Source organism: Notamacropus eugenii, chromosome 2 (genome assembly GCF_028372415.1).
Source record: "Notamacropus eugenii isolate mMacEug1 chromosome 2, mMacEug1.pri_v2, whole genome shotgun sequence".
NCBI classification, from domain to species: domain Eukaryota; kingdom Metazoa; phylum Chordata; class Mammalia; order Diprotodontia; family Macropodidae; genus Notamacropus; species Notamacropus eugenii.
In genome coordinates, this window is record NC_092873.1 from 1686487 (window position 1) to 1706283 (window position 19797).

At 38.1% G+C, this 19797-nt stretch overlaps 1 pseudogene; it reads right to left on the reverse strand.

The window, feature by feature from the left end:
- Positions 1-3544: 3544 nt before the first annotated feature.
- LOC140522040 (olfactory receptor 9G19-like) lies at positions 3545-6169 on the reverse strand (annotated as a pseudogene).
- Positions 6170-19797: the final 13628 nt, after the last annotated feature.

Sequence of the window (19797 nt, forward strand, 5' to 3'; positions counted from 1 at the left end):
AGTTCTAATCCTAGCTTTATAACTTCTTGTTTGTCATATTCCTAAGCCTCCATCCTTCTAACAGAGAAACCAGTACAGTACTTAGTGTGGATCCTGACTCTGGTTTTCTAACAATGACACAGTGAAATAGGTGTTATTATTGTGTTATAACATAATCTCTCCTCATAATATACAGCATCGTCATAAACCAGAACTAACTCTTTTTTGTTATTCTCTTCCCAGTATATAGAATGATGGGAATGGAAAGGAATGAGCAATTATGTAGCATTTACTATGTTCCAGGCACTTTTTGGAAATATTATCTTGATCAATTTTCACAAAAATCCTCTGGGGATAGGTGGTGTTATTATGCCCACTAAACTGAGGCAAGCAGGTTTTAAGTTATTTGCCTCAGGTCACATAGCAAATGTCAAAAGTCAAATTTGAACTCAGGGCTTCCTGACTCCAGGTCAGGAAATAGTTGGTTTAGATTTAAAACAAATTAAATCACTATTAATATTGTTAATTTAAAAGAACTGATGGGAACAGATAATAACTAAGGTCTTTTATGCTTTGAAATAATGAAGAAGACAATAAAAAAAATTGAGGTAACTGAGTCTCCTTTTATTGGGAACATTTCATAAATGCTTTTAAACATTTGAATTGAAACATGTGGTTTTAAAACTAGAGACATAAAAGTTTCATGTCTCCAGAAAAATGATTTTTTATTTTTTTAAAAAAAGAACACCTGGGGGCGGCGGAGCCAAGATGGTGGAGTAGAAAGACGCACATACGCTACCTCCGAACCCACTGCCCATAAAATATCTGTAAAAAAAGAACCACTGGCGAATTCTGGAGCAGGAGAAGCCACAGAACAACGGAATAGAGGAGGTTTCTACTCCAGACAGCCTGAAAACCTCTCGCAAAAGGTCCCTCACGCCCCAGACCTGGAGCAGAGCCCAACCCTGCCTTGGTGGTGGGGCCGGAAAAGGAGCGGATCCGAGCAGGCTTCAGGGACAGAATCTCCAGAGGCCACGTGAGGCCCTACACCCACAGGTGACAAGGGTCGGTGAGAGGGTCTCTTTGGTGGGTTGAGAGGGGTGTGGGGTGCGCCCATAACTCAGGCCCCCTCGGGGGGCAGCAGTGGAGGTGGGAGCAGACAGGGGCTCCCCAAGCAGGCAGGAGCCTGGATCCATTGTTGAAGATCTCTGCATAAACCCCCTGAGGGAACTGAGTCCCGTGAGGCGGCCCTGCCCTGACCTGAGGAGCTGAAGCTAATCTCACACTGAATAGCAGCCCTGCCCCAGCCCAAAGCCCTGAGACTGGGAAGCAGCATTTGAATCTCAGACCTCAAGCACTGGCTGGGCGGATCTGGAGGCGAAGTGGGTGTGAAGAGAATATTCAGAAGTCAAGTCACTGGCTGGGAAAATGCCCAGAAAAGGGAAAAAAACCAAGACTATAGAAGGTTACTATCTTGGTGAACAGGTATTTCCTCCCTTCCTTTCTGATGAGGAAGAACGATGCTTACCATCAGGGGAAGACACAGAAGTCAAGGCTTCTGTATCCCAGCCCACTCCATGGGCTCAGGCCATGGAAGAGCTCAAAAAGGATTTTGAAAATCAAGTTAGAGAGGTGAAGGAAAAACTGGGAAGAGAAATGAGAGACATGCAAGCAAAGCATGAAAAACAAGTAAACACCCTGCTAAATGAGACCCCAAAAACTGCTGAAGAAAATAACACCTTGAAAAATAGGCTAACTCAATTGGCAAAAGAGGTTCAAAAAGCCAATGAGGAGAAGAATGCTTTCAAAAGCAGAATTAGCCAAATGGAAAAGGAGATTCAAAACCTCACTGAAGAAAATAGTTCTTTCAAAATTAGAATGGAACAGATGGAGGGTAATGGCTTTTTGAGAAACCAAGAAATCACAAAACAAAACCAAAAGAATGAAAAAATGGAAGATAATGTGAAATATCTCATTGGAAAAACAACTGACCTGGAGAATAGATCCAGGAGAGACAATTTAAATATTACGGGACTACCTGAAAGCCATGATCAAAAAAAGAGCCTAGACATCATCTTTCATGAAATTATCAAGGAAAACTGCCCTGAGTTTCTAGAACCAGAGGGCAAAATAAGTATTCAAGGAATCCACAGATCACCTTCTGAAAGAGATCCAAAAAGAGAAACTCCTAGGAACATTGTGGCCAAATTCCAGAGTTCCCAGGTCAAGGAGAAAATATTGCAAGCAGCTAGAAAGAAACAATTCAAGTATTGTGGAAATACAATCAGGATAACACAACATCTAGCAGCTTCTACATTAAGGGACTGAAGGGCATGGAATAGGATATTCCAGAAGTCAAAGAAACTAGGATTAAAACCAAGAATCACCGACCCAGCAAAACTGAGTATAATACTTCAGGGGAAAAAATTGGTCTTTCAATGAAATAGAGGACTTTCAAGCATTCTTGATGAAAAGACCAGAGCTGAAAAGAAAATTTGACTTTCAAACACAAGAATAAAGAGAAGCATGAAAAAGTAAATAGCAAAGAGAAGTCATAAGGGACTTTACTAAAGTTGAACTGTTTACATTCCTACATGGAAAGACAATATTTGTAACTCTTGAAACTGTTCAGTGTCTGGGTACTGGATGGGATTACACACACACACGTGCACACGCACATGGACACACACATAGAGACAGAGTGCACAGAGTGAATTGAGTAGGATGGGATCATATCTTAAAATAATGATATCAAGCAGTGAGAGAGAAATATATTGGGAGGAGAAAGGAAGAAATGGAATGGGGCAAATTGTCTCTCATAAAAGAGGCAAGCAAAAGACTTTTTAGTGGAGGGAAAAAGAGGGGAGGTGAGAGAAAATCATGAAGTTTACTCTCATCACATTCCACTAAAGGAAGGAATAAAATGCACACTCATTTTGGTATGAAAACCTATCTTACAATACAGGAAAGTGGGGGATAAGGGAATAAGCAGAGTGGGGGGATGATGGGAGGGAGGGCATGGGGAGGAGGAAACATTTTGAGGTCAACACTCATGGGGAGGGACAGGATCAAAAGAGAGAACAAAAATATGGGGAACAGGATAGGATGGAGGGTAATATAATTAGTTCTTACAGAACACTACTATTATGGAAGTCATTTGCAAAACTACACAAATTTGGCCTGTATTGAATTGCTTGCCTTCAAAAGGGAAGGGGTGGGGAGGGAGGGAGGAAGAGAAGTTGGAAGTCAAAGTTTTAGGAACAACTGTCGAGTACTGTTCTTGCCACTAGGAAATAAGAAATACAAGTAAAGGGGTATAGGATGGAGACAAGGGCAGAGAGGGATGATAGAAGAGAGGGCAGATTGGCAGACAGGGTCAATTAGAACACTTGGTGTTTTGGGGTAGGGGTACGGGACATAAGGGGAGAAAATTTGGAACCCAAAATTTTGTGAAAATGAATGTTAAAAGTTAAAGAAAGAAAGAAAGAAAAAAAACTAAAAAAAAAACCACCTTAATGAAGAATACATATATATTTTCCTTACTTTTCTCCATTACAACTTCTCTTTAGGAAATGTGTATTAAAGCTCGCATTTTCTTCAAGGCACCTTTGCCATCTTTCTTCCTGAGGCTATATATCACTGGGTTCAACATGGGCATTGCCACAGTGGAAAACATAGATACAAACTTATCCCTCTCCAGAGAGCAGCTAGTACAAGGAAGGGAATAAATGAAGAAAATGGAGCCATAGTACAGGAATACAGCTGACAGATGGGAGCCACAAGTGGAAAAGGTTTTAAGTCTGCTCTGGGTAGAGCGAATCCCTAATTATTAAGGTTGCCCTGGGGAGATTGAATCCATTATATTAAAGATGAGGAAACTCAAAGAGATTAAGCAAAACTTTCTCAAAATGCTATAGCAAAGAGTAAAGCTGGAATGTAAACACAATATATTTGATTCCAAAACTAGTCACTACAATCATTGCTGTGCAAGGTGCTTTCCGTAAGTAGTTTGGGGGGGGGGGGTGGTGGCAAACAATTATACATAAACATGCCAGTATATGATGGAATATTGGTAGACTTAAGGTTATTGAAGAAAGGGAAGCAGTCACAGGAGATCTACAAAGTTTTGAGATGAAGAAATATTTGTCCTAAAATAATACTACCTAAATTTGTCTAGATCTTAGATTATCCTCATTTTCCTATGTGTTGCATCCTTCAACTTCTTTTTTAACAGAATGTAATAAGCTCCTTGAGGACAGGGTCAATGTCATTTTTTTAAATCTTTGAATATTGAGAGTATGTTTATTGAAATGAAATGAAATGGAAGAACAAAAAATTAATGTAGTCCCTAAATCCAATTTTCACTTTGAGTCTATGAGCACCTTCTTTCACATGCTGCTCATCCCTAACTCATGCATAGTTTTGAAAGTCAGGGTTAAGTTAATTCCGTAGTTCATAATGAAGGAAGGGAAGATTTCATATTCATTTTAGGGGGATGAACGAAAGAAACCAGCCTAACAATGAGACCTTTCTAGAAACAAAATGGGATAACTCTGAATTGATTAATAAATCTCACATTATAATTATTCTTTCTTTTGCATAAACATTGAACAAATTGTTCATAATTAAAATTTGAGATGCCACTGTGAACAGATTTGTCGAAATGGGAAATACAATGTTAGAAGGACAAAGCCTCTTATAAGGGCATGTTTAGTAGACTAGGAAACGGCATGGCGGTTTGAGTCCTGGCAAGATAGAGCAAGACAGAGTCCTGGCAAGAAAGATTCCATAACATATGTAGATGCCAACGTTCCACAGAAATGGAGATGATGACAGAGTTGAATCATGGAGAGGAGACTATGGGAAATTCATAGAAACCTTATATCTCTGAAGATAAAAGCAAAAAGCTTATTTCTAACAGCTAGGGTCCAAAGAATAGCCAATGCCATTCTCATCAAATAACAATAATGTTGGTACAGAGACATTCTTTTTCAAGGAAACATTAAATGATCTGTGATTTTAGAAGTCAAATGTACAATTATGTTTTTCTCCAAAGAAAACTTGCACTTCCTCTTCTGTGTTTGCTATAGCTTAAATTAACTCTTATAATTCTATCCTAAAAGAAAACAAAATATGGTGGGCCACAGGATATAACAGAAAACATTGTTCAGAAAAATCATAACTTCACACGAAATTCACAGCAAATATTCATGTGGTACTAATGCAAAAGCAAAAGCAAAATTTTGTTATTTTTTTATACAATTCAGGAAGCTATCATCTTTAAGAGTTTCTTCAGGGTTTTTTTTCACATCTTTGTTCCTTAGACTATAGATCATTGGGTTCAACATAGGGAACACCTCAGTATGAAATAAGGAAACAATTTTATCTTGCTTCAGGGAATATCTAAATTTGAGACTATAATAAGTGTAAAGAATGGAAACAAAATACAAAGTGAAAGAGATAAAGTGAGAAGAGCAAGTAGAGAAGGCTTTGAGTACACCCTGAGGGGAGTGAATCTTCAAGATGGCAAAAATGAGGAAAAGGTAAGAGGCAGAGATGAATATAATGGGTGTAAGGACATTGTAAGCTAACGTATAATAAAGGATAATCTTATAATTTATCACTCACATCACATGCTAGCTTCACCAAATGTGGGAGGTAACAGAAGAAGTCATCAATAACATTATCCCCACAGAAAGTTAAGGCTAATGTTTCTTGTATAATGATGCCACATGTAACAAAGGCTACATGATATGAAGCTGCTACAAGACTGACACAGACCCTTTGAGTCATGACTTGAGCATAGAATATGGTTTGGAAATGGCCATATAGCTGTCATATGCCATGGCAGCCAACAGGTAACATTCACTATATACCAGTCCACCAGAAAAGAACTGAGCCACACAGCCAGCAAAGGAAATGCTCTTGTCCTCAGAAATACAAGTCACCATGATTTTGGGAGTATAAACAGTTGAATGAAAGACAGGCTCCCAATGAAGAAATACATGGGAGTGTGCAGGTGGGAGTCTGTGAAGATTAATATTAACTCAGTGATCATCCCAATCACTGAGTATACCATGAGGAAAGGGACAAAGAGCACCAGTTGTATCACAGGAACCTGGGTGAAACACACTAAGATGAACTCAGTCACAGTGTGATTAATGTTTCCTGTGCCTTCAACTTGTCTCATCTATGTATGATGGGAGAAGTATACATTTCAAAAGTACAATGACTTATGCCTTGAAATAAAAGAATGAGAAATTTAAATTAACTATGTGGATAACTCAGAAAATCAATAGAAAAATTAACACATCGATATTCTATTACCTAATTGGATAATCTTTTATTTAACATTCAGTCATTATTTTTTCCTTCACTCAGTTATTATTCATGTACTTATCCATTTAGTAAGCTTTTATTAAATGCCTACCATATACAAATAATGTGTTCTAAATTCCGTGGATACAGAGACAAAAATATGAAACAGTATGTAAACTCAAGGAGCTTACCTTTTAATGACTGTCTTTCCATTAGGCATCTGTGGTACAACTAGTAAAACCTTAGCAAAGATAAAATTACAGAATTTCCAATCTTTTAGTAAAGCAATGAACAAGTACTGCTAAATGTTCACTTTATGCCAAACATTGGATTATATAAAGACACCAATGGAGCCAAACCACCTTCAAAAATTCAGAGACATTGCTATTTTTTCCCTCCAACTCTGATCTCTTATTGCTATGTATAGAACATGGATAATCCTTCATAAGTCTATAACGGAAGCCCAGCACGTCTCCTTATATAGGCAGGTTTAGCAATTTGGGAATCAGTTCGCATAGAATAAGAAATAAGAAAAAACTGGGAAGAATAATAGCTTCTCTAATTAGGAATAGAATAAGTACCTCATTGAATGATAACTGGTTGCATTTTGGATATCTTCTCCATGAAAATGCAGCCCCTCATTTTTCTCTTCCAAAGTGTTCATTGAACCCATTTGAATATCTGTGTTGACCACAAATGGAAAGAACCCAGGTTCATAATCTCAAATCCACTCCTTGCAATTCTTGCACATGAAAAAACAACTAGCTCAATTATGAACCCTTGACGTTTTCGTGGTGATGCACAATGTCTGCTTATTATTAATAATAAAGAAATAATAACGTGTTCTAAGAGTTAAGTCGTTCAGGATCCCCTAGGGAGGCACAAAACTCTGTCTGTCTGTCTGTCTGTCTGTCTGTCTCTCTCTCTCTCTGTCTCTGTCTCTCTCTCTGTCTCTCTCTCTCTCTGCCCCTCCCCCTCTCTCATACTGAGGCCAGCAAAGATCAGGACTAAACTAAAGTTCCTAGGGCAAGCATCTGGCATTGACCTTCATGCTGTGAGGTTTGGTGAAAACAAATATAGAGAATGGGAGGCAAGATATCTGAGTTATGTTCAGATAAACACAGATTTAAAGTGACAAGGGAACTTCCCATCAACTCCATCATATTACATATATATAAACTGAAACGAAGAGGTTTTAATACCTAATCTAGAGTCACACAGCCAGTAAGTGTCTGAGGCAAGATTTGAACTCAGGAAGATGAGTCGTCTTGACTCTAGGTCCAGCAATCCACATGTACCTCCCACCTGCCTGTTGTATAGTCATTATGAACATTAATTATTTCCTGGTTGAATAATACATGCTTCTTACCTCATCAAGGAGCATAGGACTGCTTGGTCATCAAGCAAATGGGCAAAGGAAGCAGATATTTGTTCTTTCTTTCTGTTTTAATATTTTTCCTCCCCTTCTTTAGTGCCTGACAGCTGGTATTTCTCAGGATTGTCATTGTAAAGTAATGACTGTCACCTCCTAATGCTAAGTGCTGCTACCTTTTAATTTTCTACATTCACTTCTGAGTATCAAGAAAACTAGCATTGTTAGAGCTGCATATAAAATAGATAACGTAGATTGCGAGGGCTTTACAGCCTAGGTTTTGAGATAAATTAGACTTTATGGGCCGCTTCCAGTTACTTGTGGTTTTGTAATTACCTTGCAGATTACCCAAAGATCTGACCATGGGGAAAGTAGGAAAAGAAGGGTGTTACTACATAGCACTTCAACTAATGAAAAAAAAAATCAAGACTATCTATTATCAGCAAGAAAACATGCTCTAAGTCACCATTGATTAGAAAAATGCAAATTAGAACAACTTTTTGAGATAACATCTCACACCTATCAAATTAAATAAAATGGTGGAAGGGAGGAAATGAGAAATGTTGTAAAGGATGTGGAAAAACTAGCACCTAATACATTGTTGATGGAACCAGAAACCGATTCAACCATTTTGGAGAGCTAACTGAAATTATGCCCAAGAGTTATAAAACTGTGTATACCCCTTGACCCAGCACATCAATATTAGATCTGTTTCCCAAGGTAATCAAGTAAAAAGGAAAAGAACCTATAACTTTTAAAATATTTATAACAGCTTTCTTTGTGATGGCAAAGAGCTGGAAACTGAGGGGATGCCCATCACTTGGAGAAAGGCTGAATGCTATAGTTTCAATGAGTTGTCCCAAAAGAAATGCCTCCAAGTTTTGGAGTTCAGTCATGGTAAGAAGTTGAGGTAGGTGGGCTTAAAGAGAACTTGGCCACTCACAGTAGGCCCTATAAGCAGGTGCCTGCTTCACCTAATCAAATTCCCAGAATCCATTGCATGAAAGAGACAATTGTACTGCTTCAGAATCCCTGGATCATGCAACTTAGTGAAAACTTTAAAAGTACTATCATCTTGATGCAATTCATTTCTGTTGATCTTGGACCGTTTTCTATTTGCTCTGGGCTCCCTGGAGTATCAAATATAATCAAAAACTTTATTTATCATGATTTGGAAGGTCTCTGTCAAAGCAATCAATGCATAAGGGGACATAGGTCACAACAGGGATTTATGGTCTCCAAAGCTGATCAGTTTATGACTTTTCTTCTCTTACTGAAATCTAGAGAATTTGGGGGAGTAATAACAATATGATCTTCTCTGCATATAAGTCCAAAAGATTCCATGATTCTAGAGTGGTAGTATAAAAATAGGTGTGTTCAATTAGATCTGCTGCAGCCCCTCAAGGTTAATTCTGTCAGTTGTAAAACAAAAGAGAAATAATTTTCCAGAAGACAACAGAAAGAAATGAAAACTTTGAACTCAGTTGGATTAGGCTTCGTATATCTCAGATAAACTAATTGGTCATCATATTGATAAACCAAGTCACATTTTATGCATTTTATGCTTCAGGGAAACAACGTATATTGCCATGGAACAAGATTAAACTTTGAGGGGGAAAATATCCTGGGCCTGAAGTGAGGGGAAACTAAATTAAAATCCAGCCTCACACTAGCTGTGTGACCCTGGATAAGTCATTTCAACTCTTTAAGCCTCAGTTTCTCTATATGTATAATAATAATAGCTAACATTTATGTAGCACTTATTACCTGCCAAGCAGTGTTCTAAACACTTTTACAAATATTACCTCTTTTTTTTTTCTCACAATAACCCTGAGAGATAGGTGGTATTATCATCCTCATTTTATAGATGAGGAAACTGAAGCAAATGATTTTAATGATTTGCCCAGGGTCACATAGCTGGTAAGTGTGCAAAGTTACATTTGAACTCGGGACTTCGTGAATGCAGGTCCTGAACTCTATCCACTGTGCTAAGTAGTTGACAATCAAAGAGGGGTCATAAAAGCCCCTTCCTTCCAAGGCTACTGTAATTAAATGTATAGTGCTTATCAAAGTATCTACTACACAGCAGGAACTTCATAAATTATTATCTCCTCCCTCCAATCTGAAAAAATAGAATGCTCATAGTGCAAGGCTAGTTTCCGAAATTTCCAAAATTAAAATGCTTTAGAAATTGTTATTGTTCGATCACTTTTAGTTGAATACAACTTTCAGTGACCCCGTTTAGGGATCTTGGTAAAGATACTTTTGTTTTTGCAAATCTGTTTTTAGTTATATATATATACATATACACACACACATACATATATACACATATGTAAACATATATAAATCCACAGACACATAAATAAGTATCTGTATATATAATGGGGAAGACATGGAGATAGATTATCATTAATCTATTATTATTAATGAAACACTTTTTTCAATTAAATTGTTTTTGTTGAAATACTATATATTTTATTTCACATATTTGAAAACAGTATTCTGAAAATGGTAAGGGAGCATAAGTTTCACCGAAATTCCAAAGTAGTGCAAGATAAAGAAGAAACGTGAAGAGTGCCTGCTTTAGAGGAAATCATAGGCAGAGGAAATTCCGATTTCCCGAAGGATATCCTCATTGACAACATAACCCAAAGGATAATATTGTGAAGTCCTGAGGACTAAAACCAATATGTGTAGACCCAGAGATTTGCTTGGAAACCACAAGGTACCCCCCAAAATATTTATTATGTGCCTAATAGAGAAAAGGGGTACAATATCATGCACTTGAAAATCAAATAAATGATAAAAGCTAAAATCTTACTTTTGTGAAACAATTTAATGAGAAAATAAAAAACAAAGTAAAACATAGAATAATAAAATATATTAAAAAATGCTAAAAAAAAATATTGAATCTTTTAGGGAAAAGGTGGCTATTGACTGAGCAATCACTGAAGCTTTCTGAGAAGAGATGTTATTTTGAGTGGACATTTAAAGGATGTGTGTGAATTTAAAATGGATCTAGGCAAAGATAAAAGTTTGAACAAAGCCCAGAAGTTGGAGAGTGTGTGGCCTACTGGGGCCAGGAGAAGTGTAGAGTTTTCCCCATTGGCTGGAGAAAAGAAAATGTACAGAAGAAAATAACTGAAGCCCATTGGGTTGGAAGCCTTAGCTTACCAAGACTTAATTCTGTTGGGGTCAGGAATATGAAAGACTAAGGATCTCCCTTGACCTCTTTCTCCTGGTGCTGGTCGAAGCCTGCAAGGCCCAGCATTTACTATTGATCCCATTTCTAACAAGCAGTTCTGGGCACTATTAAGATCAATTGAGTGCTAAGAGGCAAGCAATTAAGAACCTAGGAAGCAATTTCATTCCTCATTCCTAAACAAGTTGGAAAGGACCTAATTAAGTGAGATGAACTGTAAACAGGAAAACTTTCTGGGTGAAAAATTTCAGTCAGATTTTGGAAGTCAATTTCTATGGCCTACCATGGTCAGGGTAGTTCTAATTCAAAATGAAGGATTGGTCAACTTCTGGGGTAAGGGTTATGTGGTCCATGTTGTAAATTTTGCCTCTCATTCCAATCAACAGTAAGCACATTCACTGACTGCTTTCCTGTCCTCCAAGTCCTAATCTTCTCCGAAGTAATCCCTGCAATCCAGAATCTCTAAGATCAGGAGATCCATATAGCTGATGAGATGTAAAAGAGTGACAAATTCTATTACGGAGCTAATGATTCCTACCAGGATTCAACCTAGGCGATTCTGATCCTTTATATCACTCTTTGCTCGTCTGAATCCTGATCTGTAGCCATGATGGGATAATATTTGTAAAGCTTTCTGGGAAAATGTCCACAGTTTTGGTCCACTAATTTAAACACCTATGGCCATTCCTACTTCTTTCTGTCAATGAATTTTTTTAAAGAATTAGAAATAGGAAAAAATAATAAATTTTATTTGGTAAAGCAGAGAACAATAGCCAAAAATAAAGAAAAAACGTACAGGAAGGAGGTTTAGCAGTCACATATGTTGGACTGTATTTAAAGACTGTAATTACCAAAACTCTCTGGTACTGGCCAGGAAATAGGTAGATCAATGGGAAATTAGAGTTACAATATACAGCAGCAAATAAACAACAGAACCTTGTATATTGCAAGTGTAAAGACTTAAGATGTTGGAATAAGAATCCATTATTAGATAAAAATTGTTTTTTTTTTAATTTTTATTTTTTATTTTAACACAGTTTATAACAGATAAAGCAATTCAAACTTTTGGTCAGGTGATATTTCTTTTTAAAGCATGTGCAATATGGACACAAAATAATTTTTTAAAAAACATTAACCAACTGATACACAAATAATATTTATGTTGATAACTTCACAAGCTCTTGACCTAATTGTCTCCGCAGTATTACTATGAATTGAAGGACTGTAACTTATTGTTGTTGATCTAAAGTCCTATGCCTAACAGCTTAATTTTAGACTTAACTTCCAGTGTTCCCCTACCAATAATCTATAATTGAATAGATCTGGCATTAAACTTACAAACCTTTTGACTATAGGAAATTGCCGCCAAGAATGGGAACATTGTAGAGCTACAATATCTCCCCAACTTCATTTCACTTCCAGACAGGATTATGTTATCCACTTGAATTCAGACAGGCTTAAAGTCTGCCAGGTGTCAGTGGGGAAATTGAGTCAGGAGAATCCCATCTCAGCCCATGCTGAACAGCCGCTCTCCCACCCATCCCTTGAGATCACCTATGCAGTTCATACTAGCATCTCACCAGTTTACTGACATCATGGATTGGAGGCTCAGATCGTCTTTCTTGCTACCTATACTTGGAGTTAGACTCAGAAGAACAGTCACTTAATTGTCCCATAGCATCTAAAAATGGCAAGTTCCAATAACCAGGTTTCAAATATGATTGTAATTTCACTTTGGCTAAGGAACATCTTTTGAGGCAAGTCTTAAGTGACTTACGTGCCTTTCTATACATATTCTAGTTCCTGGTTAGATAGCAATCATAAAATCAAATTTACCATTAAAACCTTAACTTTTCCATCAATGCCAAATTTTGCCCGAGGTTACCTTTCTCTACGGAATTTAGACTGAGATACTTTCCCCCAAACTAAATATGTCATTGATTTATTCTCAGTAATTAATTCAGCCAATTGTTTCAATACTAATTGCTTTTACGTCACTTTGTAACATGTCCAATTTTCACCCCATCACTCCCCTCCCCCCGTTTCCTAATATCTTGTATTCTGATTATTCCTTCCCTCAATGTACCCTCCCATCTATCACACTCCAGCCTTCCCTTATCCCCATCTTCTCTCTTTTCTTGTAGGGCGAGATAAATTTCTATACCCCATTCCCTGTAGTTCTTATTTCCCGATTATATGCAATAAAAATTCTCAACATTAGTTTCTAATACTTTGAATTCCAGCTTCTGTCCCTCCCCTCCTCCCTCCCCAGTCCCACTGAGAAGGGAAGCAATTCAAGAAAGACTACATATGTGTTCTTTTGCAAAAGAATCATATTATGTAATACTAATTATATTGCCCTCTGTCCTACTCTATCCCCCCTTATTTTTCCCGCACAATTGACCTTTTCCCCTCTCGAAAGTGTTTATTTCTCCCATTTGCCCTCCAATCTAACATTCCTCTCACCCCACTTGTCGCCTCCTCTCCTACTTTCCTGTCTTATGATAAAAATTTTCATGTCAAATTTAGTGAGCATGCTATTCCTTCCTTCAGCCACAGGTGGAGAGAGTGACTTTATTTTCCCCCTCTCCCCTTCTCCCTTATCTCCTCCATTGAATAAGATTTCTATTATCTCTTTTATGAGTTATAGCCTGCCCCGTTTCATTACTCCCTTTCTCTTCTCTGAATTTTCCTCCTTCACCCCTTAATTTTTATTTTATTTTTATTTTTGCGTGTGAATATCATCTCTTCTGATATAACATACACTGCACTCTCTATCTATCTATGTGTATGTATGTATGTGTGTGTGTGTATGTACAATCTCTCCATCTACCCTAATACTGAGAAAAGATTCAAGAGTGAAAAATATTTTCTTTCCATGTAGTAATGTAAATAGTTCAGCTTTGGAGAGACTTTTACGATTTTTCTTTCCTGTTTACCTTTTCATGCTTCTCTTGATTCTTGTCTTTGGAAGTCAAGTTTTTAAATACAGATCTGGTCTTTTCCTCAACATGAATGATTGAAACTCGTCTATATCATTGAGTGACCATTTTTTTCCCTTGAAATATTATACTCAGATTTGCAGGGTAGGTGATTCTCGGTTTCAATGCCAGTTTCTTTGACCTCTGAAATATCCCATTCCAAGCCCTTCAATCCCTTAATGCTGAAGCTGCCAAATCCTGTGTTATCCTGATTGTATTTCCTCACTACTCAAACTGTTTCTTTCTAGCTGCTTGCAGTATTTTCTCCTCGATCTGGGAACTCTGAAATTTGGCCACAATATTCCTACGAGTTTCTCTGTTCGAGTCTATTTCAGGAGGTGATTGGTGAATTCTTTCAATATTTATTTTGCCCTCTGATTCTAGAAAATCAGGACAGTGTTCCTTGATAACTTCATGGAAGATAATGTCTAGGCTCTTTTTTTCATCATGGCTTTCAGGTAGTCCCATAATTTTTAAATTATTTCTCCTGGATCTATTTTCCAGGTCAGTTGTTTTTCCAATGAGATGTTTCACATTACTTTCTATTTTTTCAAATTTTTGGTTTTGTTTACTGACTGCTTGCTTTAATTCAAAGTCATTTGTTTCCCTGAACTCAATTCTCTCTTTCAACCAATTATTTTTTTCAGTGAGCTTTTGAACCTTCTCCTCCATTTGGTTAATTCTGCTTTTTAAAACCTCCTTCTCCTCATTGGCTTTTTGGACCTCTTTTTCCAGTTGAGTTAGCCTCTCTTTAAAGCTGTTATTTTCCTCAACACTGTTTTGGTTCTCCTTTACTAAGCTGCTAACTTCTTTTTTAAGGTCCTCTATTGCCTGAGCCCAGTTTAAGTTTCCTTTGGAGGCAGAGGTCTTGACTTCCTCTGAAAGTATGCCTTGTTCTTCCTCATCCGAAAGGATGTGAGGGAACACCTGTTCCCCAAGAAAGTAACCTTCTATGGTCTTATTTTTTTTCCCTTTTTTGAGTATTTCCCCAGCCATTTACTTGACTTCTGAGTTTCCTCTCCACAACGTCCTAGCCTCCAGGTTTGCAAAGCCAGCATTGGAGGCTGAGATTCAAATGAGCTGCTCCAAATCCTCAGGGGCTTTCAACAGGGGCAGGGGTGCTATTCAGTGTGAGATTAAAATCAGCTGCTCAGGAGGGGGCAGGGCCTCCACACAGAGCTCAGTTCCCTCAGGGGGTTTATGATGAGAACTTCAACAATGGATGTGGTCTACTGCCTGCTTTGGGAGCCCTATCCACTGCTGCCTCTACTGCTGCCTCATGAGGGGGCCTGAGTTATGGGGACACCCGGCTCCCCTCTTGGCCAGCCAAAAAGACCCTCTCACTGACCTTTGGCGCCTGTGGGTTGAGGGACCTGTACTGCTGCTGGAGATTCTGTCCCTGAAGTCTGCTCAGTTATGCTCATTCTGTGCCACGTGGCAAAGGCAGCGCTGGGCTCTGCTCTGGTCCAGTGCGTGACAGTCCTTTCCCGTTGATCTTTCAGGTCTCTCTGGCATAGAAATCTCCTCCACTCCCTTGTTCTATGGCTTCTGCTACTCTAGAACTTGTTGAGAGTTCTTCTTTACAGGTAATTTATGGGCTGTGGGGTAAGAGCTAGCATATATAGATCTTTCTGCTCTGCCATCTTGGCTCCTCCCCGAAAAAAAATTGTTGAGAACATTAGGAAGCAATATGGTAGAAACGATACATTGAACTATTTCTCACACTACTTACCAGGGTAAGGTAAAAGGATACATGACTTGAATATGAAGAGAGATTTTACAAGGAGGTCAGAAGAACATGAACCATATTACTTAACAGACTTATTGATAGATGAAAAATTTATGAATAGAGAAGAGACAGCAGGGGATGGAGCCAAGATGGCAGAGCAGAAAGATGGACCTGTAGAAGTTCCCCCACAAAGCCCATAAAAATGTCTCTAAACAAATCCTAAAGCAGCAAAAGTCACAGAACGACAGAGTGAAAGAGATTTCCAGCCCAAGACAGCCTGGAGAGCCAACAGGAAGGCTCTATCATACCAGCACAGAGCAGAGTACAACCCAACCTAGGCCATGCAGCATGGCAGGGACAAGACCCAGAGTGGTTTTCAGAGAGCAACCAGTGGCAACAGTTCCTAGATTGCTAGGCCCAGGGACGCCACAAACAGCTTCAAAGGTCAGTGAGAAAGCTTCTTCTTTCAGAAGGCAGAATGGTCTGGACCCAGAACTGCCACCGCTGCAGTGGCACCATCCAATTTTGGAGCCCTCTACCTGGAGCCTCTGGGAATTGAGCAGCTGATCTGAATCTCAGCCCTAAGAGTAGTCCTGGGGTGAGGAGGAGGATCCCTCAATGAGTTGATGGAGCTGGAGGCAGTTGTGCAGAGGGAATTCTACTCCCAGATTCTGGGTGGAAATGTTTTTGGTTGCTCCCATACCAGCGCACAGTCTAGGAGAGGAGTAAACCCTTCTCCCTTGATTCTGCCACCTAGGAGTAGCTGAGAAGTTACAGGTTCCCAGAGCTTACCCTCCTCTTGACAAAAGAATCAAAGTCAAGTAATTGGCTGGGAAAATGCCAAAGAAAGTGAAAAAAATATGACTATAAGAAGTTACTTCTGAACAAGTATTGCCTCCCATTCTTCAGGTGAGAAAGAAATATACTTACCATCAGAGGAAGCCAAAGCTTCTTCAACCAAAGCCTCCAAAATCAATATTAAATGGTCTCAGGCCATGGGAGAGCTCAAAAAGAATTTTGAAAATCAATTAAGAGAGATGGAGGAAAAATTGGGAAGAGAAATGAAAGCTATGCAAAAAACAATCATGAAAAGCGAGTGAACAGCTTGCTAAAGGAGACACAAAAAAATGCTGAAGAAAATAAGACCTTTAAATATAGGCTAACTCAATTGGCAAAAGAAGTCCAAAAAGCCAATGAGTAGAAGAATGCTTTAAAAAGCAGAATTAGCCAAATGGAAAACGAGGTTCAAAAGCCCACTGAGGAAAATTGTTCTTTATAAATTAGAATGGAAACCAAGAAATTACAAAGCAAAACCAAAAGAATGAAAAAATAGAAGGTAATGTGAAATATCTTATTGGAAAAAACAACTGGCCTGGAAAATGGGTCCAGAAGAGACAATTTAAAAATTATGGGACTACCTGAAAGCCATGATAAAAAAAAAGAGCCTAGAGACTATCTTCCAAGAAACTATAGAGGAAAACTGCCCTGATATCCTAGAACCAGAGGGCAAAATAAATATTGAAATAATTCGCCAATTACCTCCTGAAAGAGATTCGAAAAGAGAAAGTCCTACGAATATTGTAGCCAAATTCTAGAGTTCTCAGGTCAAGGAGAACACATTGCAAGCAGCTAGTAGAAACAATTCAAGTATTGTGGAAATACAATCAGGTAACATACAATTTAGCACCTTCTATATTAAGGGATCAAAAGGCTTGAAATATGATATTCCAGAAGTCAAAGGAACTAGGATTAAAACCAAAAATCTCCTACCCAGCAAAAATGAGTGTAGTACTTCAGGGGAAAAAATGGTAATTCAATGAAATAGAGGACTTTCAAGAATTCTTAATGAAAAGACAAGAAGTGAATAAAAAAATTTGACTTTCAAACACAAGAATCAAGAGAAGCATGAAAAGGTAAACGGGAAAGAAAAATCATAAGGGAGTTTCTAAAGTTGAACTGTTTATATTCCTACATGAAAAGATAATATACGTAACTCTTGAGACTTTTCTCAGTATTTAGGTAGTTGGAGGGATTATACACACACATATGTATATATGTGTATACATATGCATATGTATACATACATATATATATATAGAGAGAGAGAGAGAGAGAGACAGAGAGAGAGAGACAGAGGCAGAGAGAGAGAGAGAGAGAGAGAGAGAGAGAGAGAGAGAGAGAGAGAGAGAGAGAGAGAGAAGGACGGAGGGAGGGAGGGAGAGAGGCAAGCCCCAGGGTTAGATAGCTAGTAATTGTCAATTGTTTGAGGACAGGTTTGAACTCAGGTCTTCCTGACTCCAGGGCTGATACACTGTCCAATGTGTTACCTAGCTGCACCTTATTACCTATTTTTTAGCATATTTTTCCTTTTTAAATTTTGAGTTACAATGTATCGCTCTCTCTCAGCCCCAGCACCACCTACAATTATTTATATATGGGGAAACTAATGTCCATAAAAGGGTAATAATTTGTATAAGTTCTTATATCTAGTTAAGACCAGAGCTGGGACTAGAAGTCAGGGGTCAGGAGACAGTGCAGTACTATTCCCACGAATTATTTAATGATGATTAATCTCTCTCCAGTGCAAAAATCGGTCAGAGCAAATTTGGAAGAGGGACGAAATACAGTAACACTTGAATAGTCAATTGATCAAGCATGGTCTCACCTGGAACCTTGCTGGAGTGAGAATCACATGCTGCACATGCTGCAGTGAGAATCATTACTCATATTCATCCTTTGTGTAGTATAACTAATGCACCAAAAATAAAAGATGTGTGATTTCATCAACATGAGAAGATTTAGGTGTGAGAAGTCCTCTCCACTAAAGTACCTTACTTCCATGGCTCAGTAGGAAAATCCTGGGAAGGTGCTTAAGGCTCTTGCAAGTTAACTGACTTGCCCAACATCAGTAAATGTAATAGGCAGGATTTGCATTAAATTTGCATCCAATGCCAGGGGTCTCCCCATTACACAATTTTGTCACAATACAGCTAAATCATAAAGCCTTGATTAAAAAAAAAAAGATAGGCAACGTAATAAAGTGGAAAAAGAAACTGCTGGGAGAATTGACCTAGGAGTCAAAAAGTCTAGGTCAGGTTTGGAGTCTGTAATTGTGTGACCTTTAATAAGTCACAGAATCCACTAGGGTTTTAGTTTCTTTTTTGGGAAGAGGAGAGGAGTGGTATCACTAAGATTTCAAACAGTTTTATTAGTTTATGACTATGACTCCTCATTGGTTCTCAATGGCTCTCTTTCCAGAGGAATTACTGTACCATTTTTCCTGTTTTTTTCCAATTAAAAATTGCTGAATTTGTTGCTTTCTGGACAGAATCCTTGGGTGTAGTAAGACTTTTCTGCTCCATGCTTTTCTACCACAAAAAGGACTGCCATGTATATTTTTGTACACTTAGATCCTTTGGCTTTTCCTTTGATCTCTTTGGATATAAGTGAACTGGTGATATTTCTGGGTCAGTGGGTATGCATAGTTTTAAAGCCCTCTGAGTCTAATTCTATTTTTTTTCTCCAGAATGGTTGGACTAGTTCACTCCTGTTCTAACAATTCATTAGTATATCTATTTTTCCCTTACTACCTCTAGTAATTGTCATTTCTGATGGATGTGAGGTGGCACCTCAGAGTCATTTCAGTTTGCATTTCTTTAATCAATAGTGATTTAGAGCATTTTAGGTGACTCTGGAAGAATGGTTCTTATTTTTATAAATTTCAGACTCTTCTATACTTAGCACACCTTTAAGAAATGAGAACTTTAACAGAAAAATGTGCTACAAAAATTCATGTGTATGATACATTTAGGCAACATGTCATTTTCCTCATTATCTCTTTTAATTGGGCATATTTTGCTTTTCCTTTCTCTAAGATCGAGATTACTACTCCTGCCTTATTTTTAATTTACTTGAAGCATATTACATTCTACTCCATGCTGTTATTTTAACTCTGTGTGTGTCGTTCTTTTTCAAGTGTGATTTGCAAATGAAGTTTAGTTTTTAATTTGTTCTGCTTTCTGTTTTATGGGTCAGTTCATTTCATTCACATTCACTATTATGATTATTTACTATGTAATTCCATTCACTCAATTTTCTCTTCTCTCTCTCTGTCTCTCTCTCTGTCTCTCTCTCTCTTTCTCCCTCTCTTTCTCTCATCACTCCTCAAAGGCCCATTTTGCCTCTATCCACGAACTCCCAAAATCTGTTCTCC